Source organism: Corythoichthys intestinalis, chromosome 21 (assembly GCF_030265065.1).
Source record: "Corythoichthys intestinalis isolate RoL2023-P3 chromosome 21, ASM3026506v1, whole genome shotgun sequence".
Taxonomy (NCBI): domain Eukaryota; kingdom Metazoa; phylum Chordata; class Actinopteri; order Syngnathiformes; family Syngnathidae; genus Corythoichthys; species Corythoichthys intestinalis.
Window position 1 is genome coordinate 29,220,650 of NC_080415.1, and position 15,799 is coordinate 29,236,448.

The window sequence follows — 15,799 nt, forward strand, 5'->3', positions numbered from 1 at the left end:
TGTTTGACCATTTCATTCAGTCAATCTTTTGCGTACCACTAGAGGGAGCCCATGCACCAGTGATGGTACCTCTACCACACTTTGAAAACCACTACTCTAAACAACAAAAGTCTGATCTTTGGAGGATTTTATCACCTCAAAATTCTGCATCTTTTTGCTAAAAGATTAAACGAACCATAAAAACAATGGTGTTTATTCAAGTAGACTCGGGGAAAAAAACAGCCTTACCCGGTTAAAGTGAGCCGAATGTGACTTCCATAGCAGCCTGGTCATGTGGCGCGACACGATTTCCGCTGGTCACATGGTTTTCCGTCAACTTGGGCACCAAGAAGCGGGTGATGCAGTTATGCAGACCCTAAAGGGACACACGCCACCTTGAGTTGAGAGGGAGGGGAAAAAAAAAACACTTTTCAAATTTTAATTTACAGCAATCCCTCGCTACTTTGCGGCTCAACTTTCGCGCCCTCAGTGAATCATGGAGTTGAAATAAATATTCCACCAAAATTCAAAATTGAGAAAATGTAGCACTAAAGTTGCCTGTACACTAGCAGAAGGCAGGAAGAGCCAGCACAACTCAAAATTCACTTCTCTGATTGGCTAGCATCCCGCCCTAAGAGCATCTTGCAAGCTGATTGGCTAAGATGTTTCACCCAGCTTCTCTCACAATACCCAGCTAAGGAAGACATTCATTGTTTTCGTGTTAGTTACACATTATTTTCATGTTATTTATATTAGAAATATTTACATATTTCAAACTATTTTTTAATGTTCTGTACTAATGACAACATGCATTTATAAGGTTTTATATACATTTATTGAAAATATACTGTATATGCGGTACTCTACGTGGTTGCTTGTGGTCCCCATTAACCGCAATGATTGAGGGATCACTGTATTTAATTTTTACATAAAATTCCAAAGGCAAAATATCCAAAGATCACAGTTTTTAACATATTAATTTTATTTAAATATTGCTGATTTTCACATTTGGCTTTAATTATTTTTATTGTATTTATGTATATTTTTAAATATGCATGGCTGCGCTGTATTTTTTATTAATAAATTCATAATTACTTTGATCATTTATCATTTACATGATCTTTTTTTTTCTTTTTAAAAAAAAATTAAAAATATATATGTATTTTTTTTACATTAAATATCCCAGTCACCATATTCATTTGTCACACTTTTGAAAAAATTCTTTGTATTATTATTATTTTTATAATGTATAATTTAACTTTTTTTTTGTTAATTAATATTTATTAATACGCACGGGCAACACTCATACTACACATTAATGTCAAAAAGGGACAGAGCCATATAAAGAGAGTCGCGACACTCTTTGATGTCGCCGCAGGTGGTCACGTGGTTCCTGTAGGGCACAGGTGTCAAACCGATTCCAGAAAGGGCCATGTGGGTGCTGGATTTTGTTTTAACCGATACCGTGCAGAGAGTTTAACCAATGAACTTCCTACTGAAACAAGCAGCACCTGACAAAGCTGAACTGATTGCACATGTAAAAGATCTGATTGGTGAAAAAGTGTCCAATTCATTGGTTGGAAAGCAAACCTGCACCCACTTCGCCCTTTCTGGAATCGGTTTGACACCTGTGCTGTAGGGTGTGGGTAGTTCCAAGCACAAGCAGCGCTGTAGTGGTTTTCAATGGAACTGACAGCGGTAATTGCGACATTGATGGGAAAATGGATAAAATCGCGTATCTAACTACAAGTTTTGATTATGTCATTGCATTATAACATATATGTAAATGCTAGTTTTACATTCGGAGGAGTAAGGCGACACTGAAAACTACGTAAACTTTTACGCAGAAGGGAACTTTCCAGTGTGGAGTGAAAGTTTCATGTTTGTGTTAGCATTTGCACGAGAAATCGACTTTTACATTGAAATGCAAGATGATTTAGGTTTTTCTTTTTTCACAACAAGAATATTGTTTTTCCAGAAAATGTCTAGATTTCCTTGATTCACCTACCTGTGGTACCCGATCGATCGGGTCCGATCACATCATTTTCAAAGTATCGGATCGCTTACATCGAGATAATTTGCCGGATGGCACAAAATGACATCCGTTATAAGTAAAGATGTCCCGATCCCGATCGATCGGGTCCGATCACGTCATTTTCAAAGTATCGGAATCGGCAAAAAAATATCGGACATGCCTTTTTTTAATACATATATCTTTTTTTAATTAAATCGTGTTCTAATTGTATTTAGTGTTACAGACATAATATGTTACACTTATCCAGAGTCTTTAGTTTAGGATTAAGGTAGGGTTATCAAATTTATCTCGATAACGGAACCGCCGTTATAAATTTTTTCAAAAATGAATCACGTTGAAATATTTAACGCGATTAATGCATGCGCTGCACAACCCACTCATGCATTGTCACGCTCAATCTCTAATGACGCCGTTTTACCTATACAGAGAGCTAAAAGGCAGCGTGTAATGAGTAGAGTGAATTTTGGCAGCCTTTGGAGCCTTTTTTTAATTGGTTAAAGCCTTACAATCCCTCTCCCTACGATTAGAAATATCGTGGGAAGAAATGTGGCGAAGCAAGGTATTACTTGATCTTTTCCTTAACACCCTAGGTTATTTCCCAACGCAGAGAAGATATATCAATTGGTAGCACTACGCACAGTCAAGGTTGCACTTCCCATCATGCATTTGGCCATGGCTACAGTATTATTTACTGAAAGCTCAACAGATACACTAGATGGCAATATTTAGTCACAATATACAAAGTCACATTTATCCTTCAAGAATGACAAGTCTTTCTATCCGTGGATCACTCTCACAGACAGAATGTTAATAATGTAAATGCCATCTTGAAGATTTATTGTCATAATAAACAAATACAGTACTTATGTACTGTATGTTGAATGTATGTATTCGTCCGAGTTTTATTCATTTTTTTCTTAATGCATTGCCAAAATGTATATGATCGAGAAAAATTATCGGGAATGATTGGAATTGAATCGGGAGCAAAAAAACAAAACAAAAAACAATCGGATCGGGAAATATCGGGATCGGCAGATACTCAAACTAAAACGATCGGGATCGGATCGGGAGCAAAAAAACATGATCGGAAGATTCAGAACAACCCTAGTAATAACATAGGGGTTATTAACATATATACACACACACATACATCTATACACACATATATATATACATATATCTATACACACACACACACACATACACACATATATATATATATATATATATATATATATATATATATATATATATATATATAAAACATAGTTTGTCCCCAAGTTCTAAATGGCACATCCTAGTTTGTTTCATCGCATTGACATATAAAAACACTTTTGTTTCCCCAAAAGTTGGAGGTCACGACTTTTAAATTCTATTTTCCACTTTTCTTTACTGTTGTAATTTCTAATGCTTATATATATATATATATATATATATATATATACATATATATGTATATATGCCTGTGTGTGTACATATTTCTTATTTTATAGACTGCTTGACCTGAAACACAAAGAAATTACGTTCCCGCTTATCTCAAATTTTGAATATAGCCTCTAATTTTAGCAAAACCAAACCTGTACCTTTTTAGAGGCATTTTTCATTTAGTTTGGACCCAAGCAACACATATAAAAAGATTACAAGACAGGAACAAAATTGTATTATTTTCTTTAACATGGTGTAATGTATAACAATAACAACTTATTACCCTTTGATAAAGAAAAACATTTTTTATATTGAACAATTGGTGAAATTGTCGTCATGGTTCATTGTTTACACCTAACATTTTATAGATCAGTCGCATGTGATGGTTGGTTGTGCAGCATGGTTTCCCCAAAGAACAAGAGCAGCAGAAAAATGGATGGCAATGGTCAGCCGTCAAAACATGAAATAAAAGGCTTTTTAAATATGTTTTTTTGCTGTTTGCTCAAATATAAACTAATTCGCTGCCGTTGATGGCGATATACGTCCAATCTGTTTGAAATGGGAGGGTTGGCAGTGGAGTGAACATCTACTGCCGTCAATCGTGCTGAAACAATCATTCACTGACAGTTCTGGTTTTTTTAAGAGAACTGCGGCGAGAAGAAGAGAATGCCTTTGGGAGTCAACTGTGGGTTGCAGTTGCTGCATAATTATGTCGTTTAGCTCCAAGGGGAGCGTCATAAAACGCCGATGACGGTCACACGACGCAAATGCGGCGAAGAGGCGACAATCAAATGAGCCTGAAAAGTTCACCAAGTTTGTTTTTTGTTTCCCCCGCATAAAGTAATAACAAAATCATCCCAGATTTGTAGCCTAGTTCCACATAAAGCCTCCCTCTGCTTCATTATCATCATATTTAACCTGATCCCGGAAGTCTGTTTATGTTCCAGAATTGGTCGCCATCTGATCTATAATCCCAGCGTCCCCTCGGGATGTGGTAGGAGGAGGGGTTCAATTTATGCACCTTGATAAAAGAAAAAAAAAGACAGACAAAAACTGCAAACTTTTGAAGTCGTTAAAAACATAGCCAGCAAATCTTGCCTCCCCGATTACACCTGTCAAAAAAATAAAATAAAAAAAGAGGTGGCGGAGAGCGTGGCGAGCGGTCGCCATGGAGACGCGCTGGCGCAGGAGAGGTGGATTACAGAGGAGTGGGCGGGGGGTGTTCTCGCTTTCTCTCTCTAGGCTGCGGTGATAGATGAATGTGCGAAATCTGCCGTATGTGTTGCTTCTCTGAGAAAGAGGTCATCAGACAAAGCCTCATTACAAAACGTGGGATAGAAGCACATGGAGTGAAATATAAGAGGATCTCGTGTGTTCCAGAGGTCATTTTTTTGAATGTCATTATAGCTGACCACTAGGATGGGAGACTCAAATGTTGCCATGGTATTTATTAGGCATTTTTCCCCTAAATATGCACTAGCAATGGGGTAAATATTGTTATTCTATCAGAATAAGGTAAAATAACATCTTGGCTCCCATTGATGGTGATAGACATCCAATCCATTTGGACTGGTAGGGCTGGCAGCGATAGACTATTTCCCTCAACGGCAATGACACATGATCACGCACTGCCAGCCTTTCCAATTGAAATGAATTTGATGTCTACAACTGTCAACGGCAGTAACTGAATTAAGGGTTTCAGGCAACAAAATAATCTAGCGGCAGGGGCGGAATTTAGGGGGGTGTTGCGGATGCGGCGACACCCAGGCTCAGGCCTCTAGGGGGCCCGGTTCGCGGCCGTAACAGGAGCGTGGTTGGGCGAGTGGGGTGGGGGTCAAACAGAATTGTTGAAAACACTCAGGTGACTTGAAGTTCTGCTCCCCAATTTGGCCAAATTTCAAAATTGTCCTATATGCCTGTGTGATACATCATTGAAAAGATTAAAATTTCAATTTTCCGGGGGAAGAAAAATTTTGAACAGGAGGGCATTTAAAAAAAAAAAAAAAAAAAAATTTAAACAGCAAAACCCTATTTGGTGGTGAGAGTACGCGAGAGCAGAATTACAGACGCCATGACTTTAACGAAATATTATAGCGTACTTACCTTGTTTCGATCAAAAAACTCTACGTAGCATGTATCACCGAGCGTCAAGACACAGCTGTGAATGGCCACAGCTGGATTTTTGGGGGATTTTATGGGTGAGACATGGTAATATAACAAGGGTCGCGACAAATAAATCGCAAAAAACAAGGAGTGGTCGAGATTTTCTTTTTTCATATATTTACCCTATTAAACTTTTTTTTTTCTTCAATTTTTCTTTGTTTGGATCTATTACTTATCATCTAACATATCGGAGAAAATGCGACGATAACATACAAAAAAATAATTATACTAGAGTTATGAGGTAGATATCTGTGACTTTTTTACAGACGCCATTTTTTTCATTGTGACGTCATTTGTTTAAAAGTTTAAAATATCCGAGTAAATATAAATATATATTTTTTAAATGAAATATTAGACATCAATTAATGATTCTAAACTAACATTTTGAATATTTAATATAATTATCTTCGTTTTATGGCTAGGTAAACAAGAGCGGTTGCGCGATGTCTGGAAACAGGGGTTTTCAGTGTAAAACGGGCAAGTTACAAATAGTTTGGGGGCTTAATGCGCCATGAATCTGCTATGGCAACATATAGACATATTGTTCTATCAAACACAACAGTTGTTTTGGATTAAAATACAGCACTTTCTATTAAAGAGGAGTGCAAGAGCAGAAACAGTTTTTTCAGTCTTGTCTGTGTTTTCCGCCAGTACTATGATGCGCAGAGCTGCAGTATAGTTTTTGAGTGTTTGTGGGGGTGAAGAGGGCATGGTTAGGCATGGGGAGGGTCGAAGAGAAACGCATACATGTTTCCTCTTTATTCTACATACTTTTATGCCAGCAATGCCCACAGTAGCTCCACCAATTCCACCAATGAGACGTCGTAACAATAATCACATGACTCCATTATACCAATCAGACTCAAGCTTGCCGTTATATGATCACGCCAGCCTGTTCAATCACATGGCGTCTTTAAAGGACCGTAAAAAATAAAGTATTTAACATAGAGCGCTGCCCTCAACATGAGTCGAAAGCACTGATTTTAACTTCTCTCCCAGTTTATATTTGGCACCGATTGACCAAAGAAAACCGGAGATATGATCCTTTTAATTTCATAATAGTAGTATGAAGTAGGGCTGCAGGTATCGATTATTTTAGTAGTCGATTAATCGATGAACTAGTTAGTTCGAAGAATCGAGTAATCGGATAAGGAACATGAAAAATTAAAAAACCTGTGCTGAGCCTCAAACAGTATTAAAAAAAAAAAATTAAAAACCAAGTACAACAAAAGAACAATTGGCTAACTTACATAGCAAAAGTCCGCTAGCTTAAATGCTATAAAAAAGGTAACATTTTTTTTTTTTTTTTTTTTTTACAATGCTCTTAACAAATGGTTCAGACACATATCCCCACAAAAAACAACTAAATATGCCTAAAACTAAATTATGAATGTATACAAAAACATTAGCTCAAACATAACTCAGCTGACGTTGGTCTTAACAGGGAGCAGTTGGATTCAGCCATGTGAAATGAGGCAGACCAGAGGGCAGTGTATCCACCCTAATCAATAAATCTAAATGCAAACACTTTTAAAATAAACCATCACAACACCGACTTTCGACTCCCTCCACAGATTTTCTATGGGGTTGAGATCTGGAAACTGGCTAGGCCACTCCAGGACCTTAAAATGCTTCTTACGAAGCCACTCCTTTGTTGCCCTGGCTCCGTGTTTGGTATCATTGTCATGATGAAAGACCCAGCCACATCTCATCTTCAATGCCCTTGCTGATGGAAGGAGATTTTCACTCAAAATCTCTCAATACATGGCCCCATTCAGTCTTTCCTTTACACACATCAGTCGTCCTGATCCCTCTGCAGAAAAACAGCCCCAAAGAATGATGTTTCCATCTCCATGCTTCACAGTGGGTATGGTGTTCTTCGGATGCAATTCAATATTCTTTCTCCTCCAAACACGAGAACCTGTGTTTCTACCAAAAAGTTCTATTTTGGTTTCATCTGACCATAACACATTCTCCCAGTCCTCTTCTGGATCATCCAAATGCTCTCTAGCGAACCGCAGACGGGCCTGGACGTGTACTGGCTTCAGCAGGGGGACACTTCTGGCAGTGCAGGATTTGAGTCCCTGACGGCGCATTGAGTTACTTGATAGCAGCCTTTGTTACTGTGGTCCCAGCTCTCTGTAAGTCATTCACTAGGTCCCCCCGTGTGGATCTGGGATTTTTGCTCACCGTTCTTGTTATCATTTTGATGCCATGGTGTGAGATCTTGCATGGAGCCTCAGATCGAGGGAGATTATCAGTGGTCTTGTATGTCTTCCATTTTCTAATAATTGCTCCCACAGTTGATTTCTTTACACCAAGCGTTTTACCTATTGCAGATTCAGTCTTCCCAGCCTGGTGCAGGTCTACAATTTTGTCTCTGGTGTCCTTCGACAGCTCTTTGGTCTTGGCTGTAGTGGAGTTTGGAGTGTGGCTGACTGAAGTTGTGGACAGGTGTCTTTTATATCGATAATGAGTTAAAACAGGTTCTACTAATACAGGTAACGAGTGGAGCCTCGTTAGAAGTTAGACCTCTTTGACAGCCAGAAATCTTGCTTGTTTGTCGGTGACCAAATACTTATTTTCCACTAAAATTTGGAAATAAATTCTTTAAAAATCAAACAATGTGATTTTCTGTTTTTTCCCCTACATTCTGTTTCTCATGGTTGAGGTTTACCCATGTTGACAATTACAGGCCTCTCTAATCTTTTCAAGTCGGAGAACTTGCACAATTGGTGGTTGACTAAATACTTATTTGCCGCACTGTAGATAACGGCTGAGAAAAAAATACCATTGTTTAAAAAACAAAAAACAATAATGTAAGCAGTTACTTACAATGTTACTCATTACTTGAGTATTCTTTTCACCAAACACATTTTTACTTGTACCCGAGTACATTTTTCGGATGACTACTTTTCTTTAGTAATATTGTTTTGAGTAATATTATTTACTTGGGTAAAATTTTTGGCTACTCTACCCACCTCTGCCTAGGACCCCCACTCACTTGATGTTCACCTCGGAGGCCCCGTTTTTACTAGCTCTCTTCACATTTGTACTAAACCCCACTGTCCAGCGGTAAAGGGATTATTGATGTGACAATATATCAAAAAGGTGATATATAACGATAATTTGTAGTCCAGAAGGTTATTGAAATGCTCCCACCAAGAATTGCTACCAATATTTTCCGTTAGAATAGTATCTATGCGAGATCACTTTCACAGCCAGTCTTTTGTGAGCATTTACAGGTTACTTTCTGTTCATTTTAAAGCAATGACAGGTTCCTTCCTGTTTATTTTGAGTCATTTCCTATTCATTTGGGGACATTCTTAATGTATTCTTCAAATCAACAGGAATAGACCTATAAACTTCCAATTCAAAGCAGAAGGATGAAAATAGCTTGTTTTCCCTGTTTTTTAGTTGTTTTGTATAATATCCTAAAACGATTTCCTGACTCATGAATTAATAATTGTTGTATCGTCATATCGTGAGACCATCGTGATCATATAGTGAGGTTCCCACCCCTAATTAGGATATTTCAATCTATATTTGCATTTACTGTACTGAAATAAACTTTGCAGAAAACAAAAGTCAAAATCACACCGAGAAAGTATCGTTTTCCGCTTCAATCGAGCCCCTGCTTTTTCATTTTAGCCGTGATCAAAGCAGTGAATAAACATCTGGTTGCCATGGTAACACATGTGGTTTACAGGTTTTGGAGGTGCTGCGGAAGAGAGCGGTGGGGTATTTCATGTGCGGTCCAAAAATTTCAAAAAGCTGCTGGCTATGCGAGCTCCGCCGAAGACGGACGTGACACCGAGGTTACGCGCAAACGCACGCACTTGGACTTCCTCTTCACTCTCAGGTTGTGCTGGTCAATCAGATTAGTTCATCAAACGAAGATCTGTGAGTGCCCTGGCAAATCCGTTTATAGAGATAAACTGCGACAAACACAAACACACGCGCGCACACAAAGTGCTGGAGTAAGAGGAAGCGCTGTCACTTGTCCCCTAGGAGCCGTCGAGTCGTCCATCTCCGTGTTTACAAAGCGCTCTTTGAACCCTGCTCTGAAAATACCACAAACAGCTCACAACGCAGCATCAGAGGACAAATCCCAAGTGGTGACGAAAAGTAGGGCTCTACATGTGACCGGAATTGCATTTTCAGGAATTTTTGTCATGAGTAATGTGAGAAACATAGAAAGACAAGCTAACAGATTTTCACATGGACTACCTCAGCTACCTCATATTTTTTAGAAGTAATTATTCTGGCGATTATCTTGTTGATTAATCGGCCAGTCGGTACAGTCTCATGTTTTAATCCACAGGTGTCAAACTTAAAGCCCGGGGGCCCCATCTGGCCTGCTGTGTCATTTTATGTACCGTATTTTTCAGACAATAAATTTCATTTCTCGGGGGTGCAACTTATACTCTGGACAAGGGTATAGGTTTGCATAGGGACGGTAGGGACATAACACTACCATCTTTTCAGGATGCTCAAATTGTCCCCACCAACTTTTAAGCAACCTTGTTTGCATTTTGTAATGAGTTCAGTTATATATGTAATTTAGATTGTCTTCCCATATGTTGTAAGAATGGAATTTACCCTACTATTATTAAGCTAATTATTTTCATTATGTTCAGATTTACATTTCCCGTAATTTCCCGAATATAACGCGCACTTTTTTCCCCCAAAATCAACTTGTAAAATCATGGTGCGCATTATAAACGGGTACATGGATGGAGACCGAAATATATATATATATATATATATACTGTATATATATTACATGAACATAAAGTTGTTGTTTTTTTTTTTTGACACGCCCACGTTGTGTTGAAGAAACGTATGCGGCGACCCGTTGCCGACCGTTACGGTACGTGACGTCACCATTTTGTTTCGGTAATACTTCACTTTAATCGGCCAAATGATTTCGTCTGTGTTAAATTCTGCTTTTCATAAAGCACAGAATTAAGTTTCTTGAACTCATTTAAGTCAACGTTTATTGCAGCTCCGCAACTCGGACCATAACAAATGTAACAACACAGACTTCCTGTGTGTGTCCGTCAACTATATCTGTCCCTCGGGAAACTCAAACCCAAATAACAATAGTTCCTATTGTTTCTGTCGTGTCGACAGCGATGAGCTCTCTCGGATTTCCGACTTAGGTTCTCACTTTCATTTTACAGTATCAATCCATGGAAGAAACATTTATTCATCATGATGAAACGAGCAAGTTATAGCAGCCTTTAATAGAAAAGTCACATCTGTTTTGTTTTCTCCTACATTTTGGTAAGTCGGAAAAGTTGTCAAATCATATTATTACCGTAAATATTGTCAGTTTATGGTAATGTTTTGAGCTACCAATGTGCTATGCTTGTGCTGTGTTTCAACAGTCAGTAAAATGACATTTCTGTATCTGTACACGAGCTCTGTTTTCTTGTATTCTTCTATTTATTGGTGCCAAAATTAGGGTGTGCGTTATAAACGGGCACAATAATTTCCCCTAGATTTTACAAGTAAATTTGGGGTGCGCATTATACACGGGTGCGCCTTATATTCGGGAAATTACGGTATCCTTTTTACATGCTGAATGTGCCAATCCATCCATTTCCCCCCCTCAAAACGCACGTTTGGTTGGCGGATGACTTGCCCCTGCCGCCCCCCCAACCCCCCAAACACACACAGCCCCGACAGATTCGTGTCGACAACATGCCGCCTCCTCTGCCCCCTTCGAAGGGGAGGAATATTAGAAGTTTTTTTGGCCAGCAGCAGCTTCTGCGTGTAGTGTTAAAAGACGTCAATGTTGTGGAGGTGGGGGAAACACCACTAATTTTGCTACTGAAAGTCCAACCTGCATCAGAGTTAGCATAGCATTAAACTGTGTGAACCTGCTAACCTGCAAAACTACTCCGGTCAGGACAGCCTCCACAAGGAATAACGAAGTCAAGCTAGCCGTCCCTCATTTGGATCATTGTTTGCATTATGTGCATTACTGTAATGCAACGCGGTGGGTTAAGAATCCAAGTCCCTTTATTTAACATGAACATTAACTGACACAAGAAAAAAATCTGAAATGAAATCACACATCAGAATTTCATGAGAGTACTTTGGTTCGAGTCTTGGGGAAAGCTAGTATGCCTCAGATGTAGATCAGTCCTTGGATATCCTGATATGTTATATCGTCCCTACCAATCTTGAGACCAAACCTACGCCCTTGACTCTGGATCAATTTATGTGTGAAATTATTACCACATTATTATCTTATTTCACATGGTATTTTCACACTAAAAAGCAAGAGGGCGCTCCACGCCTGTGTTTCAGCATTGGCGGTAACTTATAAAACCATAAACAACTGGGAAGGTTGTTCTGTCGACAGTGTTGTTTTAGTCACCGATTACGATAACGAAAATATTTCGTCAACGAACGAGCTTCCGTCACATGTGTGACATTTATGGGTAGTTAGCCTGCATTGTAGCAGTATCTGGTTGTTTCACTTGTGACGTGCTGTGCCCCCCCCCCCCCAACTCACCGGTGTTGTCTCTAGCCACTCCAGCTTGCACACACGGTAAGATTTGTTTTGTTATCTTGGCCAGAGAGAATATACAACGTTGTTTTAGCCCTGAAAGGTCTGTGCTGAGTGATCATCACACACTAAATGTAACTTGTAGCGTTAGCATAGCATTCACTTTTTTTTTTTTTTTTTTTTTTTTAATACATACAGTTCGTGGCATCCAGGTGGCTATAATTCAGTAAAAATTATGTACCGTTTTCTTGCTGAGTGTGTATTATCATCAAGTTGGCGTTGTCCTTGTAGACGCTACAATATATGCTTGTCTATCAATGTTCATTTAAAATAGTTGGAAACCTTTCATTCGGAGTACATTTTTTAATTTTACTGACAAAAACATTTTTTGTACACGGCGACTAGAAAAAGACGAAATTGGTCTTGAGTTTTCGTCAACAAAAACTAGACAAACACATTTTGAGATTACTATAATATGACTAAGACTAATAAGTATTATTGAACAAAAGACTTAAGACTAAGATACGGCTGTCAAAAACAATACTGTTTGCAGATTAAAAGCTTCCCGAGCAGCAGACAAAGTTTGGAGCTAGTGAGAAACTGGACAAATGCGGAGGTTACTCTATTGTTCTCTATTCTATTTTTTTCCCCATTTTAAATTGCCTTTTTAAGATGTCATGTATGTTCTTTGTGTTGGATTTCAACTAATAAATTTCCCCCGAAATTCAACATGTACTTCGGAGAAACTTACAGTGATCCCTCGCTACTTCGCCCTTCAAACTTCGCGCCCTCAGTCCATAACAGATTTTTTTTTTTAATTGAAAAAAATAAAAATAATACAGATGAGCTGTCCCGAGCCGATCGCCTAGTCTCACTCTCGCTCCCTCCCTCTCCCTGCTCCTTGTTTGTCAGCCCGTTCATTGGAGTTATTATTATTATTAAGGTTAACGATGTTGAAAGATATTTGGGTTTGATCTTGCCACAGTTGCTTGTAAGGGAGCGCATGCGTCAGTCATCGTTTAATTTGTTAAACAGTTGCTGTGGCAACTGATTGTGTGTAAGTGAGCAGTGGAGTGGAGTGAGTGAACTCACTCAATGAAGTATTTAACAAAGCCAAGCATTTTTCTACTACTTTATTCTTGCTTAAAAATAATTCGGTGGGACAGTAACATGTTGAAAACATATTATAATTTTTGCATTTGATGTGCTTAAAAACTATTTATTAATATATACATTTTTTTTTATTTTACTTTGAGGAAAATTAACATGTCTTAAATGTATCTCTTTCCAATACTGGATCTGAATAAATACACTGAACACACACACAAAAATAATAATAAAAATAATATAAAATAAAATTTAAAACATTTTCTTTTTTTTTTCCTTTTTTTGGGGGGTGCACTACTTCATGGTTTTTCCACTTATCTTGGTGGGTTCTGGTCCCCATTAACCGCGAAAAACGAGACGAAGGATCGCTGTATATGTTTTTTTCCCCTCTTTATTGCACATTTTTTGGCTGGTGCAACTTATACTCAGGTGCAACTTATAGCCCGAACGGTAAATCATGTGCATTGAATTTGTGTGGGGGTTTTTCCACTAAAATAAATTTTAAATAAAATGTATCTAGTCCCTAATAAAATTAAAAAAAAAAAAAAAATTTAAATCAAAGAATATTGACTGATAAATTATATATAAATTTTGTTTGTTAATTTGTTAGAAATTTTCAACAAATTGAGAACATGTATTTGTTTTCCACTTTTAAATTACAAATATACAAAAAATAATATTTACCATTTCCTCTTCTTAATTAAAAAAAAATATATATATATATATGGTAATGGTGTTACACTTATATAGCGCTTTTCCACCTTTCAAGGCGCTCAAAGCGCTTTACACTATCTCACCATCCACCTACTGGTGACGCAGCACCAGGAGCAATGTGGGGTTCAGTATCTTGCTCAAGGACACTTAGGCGTGTTCATCAGGGCGGAGAATTGAACCCACAACCTCTGGGTTTTGGGGGACAACTACTCTACCACTGAGCCACGCCACCCCACTGTATATATTTTTTTCTCAATTATTTGATTAGTCTGCCAAAGGAATAACTACGATGTACAAATGGCTTGGACGTTCATCACTATCAACGGCACTGAAAAATGATTATTCCCCAGCAGTGTGTTTTGGTAAACAGGATACAGTGAAGGCAAAGGAAGTAAGAAAAAAAACTACAGGATGTGACCTTGAGAGCAACTTGATGACCTTGGCGGCAAAACATTAAGGATTTGGGTCATTGTTGAATGTTATTACCCACGGATCACAGCTGACTATTACATCATCGCTCTTGTTGGCCACAAATGTGTACAAAATTCCACTCCACCCTGCTGGCAGACTATAGGAGCTCTTATAATGGCAAAAGAGAGAAGTACAAGGTACAGTTTCTAGTACCTGCGCTATTTTTAACATGGAAATTTTCCCTCGCCAGGGGCATTTAATGTTATTGTGTTGGCAATCGTAAACGTGGAACTGTGTTTTGCTATGGACATCATTTGAAAATGTGAAATACATTCTCAGTTTTTTGATTCAACTTTCTTCCTGACTTAGCGTGAGCTACGGTAACTTGTTTTTATGTGAGTAACAATGGCTCAACTTACATGCAGGCAATAATCAGGTTTTTTTTTTTTTTTTTTTACATTTAGAATTATCTATTGATATGCGCAAATGTACACTCCAAATTGTCTGTAGGTGTGTGCGTGAATGGTTGTTCGTCTCTAAATGTCCTGCGACTGGCTGGCAACCAGTTCAGGGTCTACCCTGCATCCTCCCAATTGTTAGCTCGGATAGGCTCCAGCACCCCCATGACCCTTGAGAAGATAAGTGGTTCAGAAGAGAATGAATGTGTGAATGTCCAAGGTTCTCTTGTATCAATAAGTATACAGTGATCCCGGCTACTTCGCGCTTCAAACTTCACACCCTCAGTCCATTGCAGAATTTTTTTCAATAAAAAAAAAAAAAGAGAAAAAATACAGATGAGCCGATCGCAGTCTCAAGCTCGCTTCCTCCCTCTCCCTGCTCTTTGTTCCTCAGAGAGTGAACTGGAGTTGCTTATTAAAGTAAATGATGATTGACAGACGGTTAAGCTTTGATCTTGCCAGAGACTTGACCTTCAAAGGGCAGCATGCGTCAATCATCGTTTAACTTGTTAAACAGTTGCTGTGGCAACTCCTTGTGTGTAAGTGAGCAGCTGGAGAGCGGATTTGAGTGGACACTCAATGAAGCATTTAATAATGGAGCAGTTTACATGGTGACTCTGCGACACAAAGACGCAATGACTGAGTAGCGGAATGGCCTCGCGTGCATATGGTGTCGGCGAAGACGGAAGGTGAAAACGAAAAATTTTGAATGCTGCCTCCAGAGTGGAAGAATTCGATTACGGGGGTCGCAGAGTGTTCATATAAATGGAAACCGCCTTCGCTTCGATGACGTAGGCACTCGCACACGTCACATGGGCATGCGCAGCAGTGCCATTAAACATTAAAAACAGCAAATGGTGGAATGTCGGCTTTAATTTACTGTTTTAATAATATTTTTTGAATATAAATATGTTGAATGTTTCCATTTTTTATGCCTTTTGGAGCAAAAGGAAAATGCCATTGCTTGGAATGGGCGGGCATGTT

At 38.6% G+C, this 15,799-nt stretch overlaps 1 protein-coding gene across 1 annotated transcript in view; it reads right to left on the minus strand.

Moving 5' to 3' along the window:
• Nucleotides 1–15,799, minus strand: part of LOC130909239 (receptor-type tyrosine-protein phosphatase epsilon-like) — an 85,804-nt gene that overhangs the window by 47,941 nt on the left and 22,064 nt on the right. Inside the window, exon 2 of the mRNA XM_057825466.1 lies at nt 229–374. The gene's annotated coding sequence lies outside the window, so the exon portion shown is untranslated. The remainder of the gene's footprint in view (nt 1–228; nt 375–15,799) is intronic.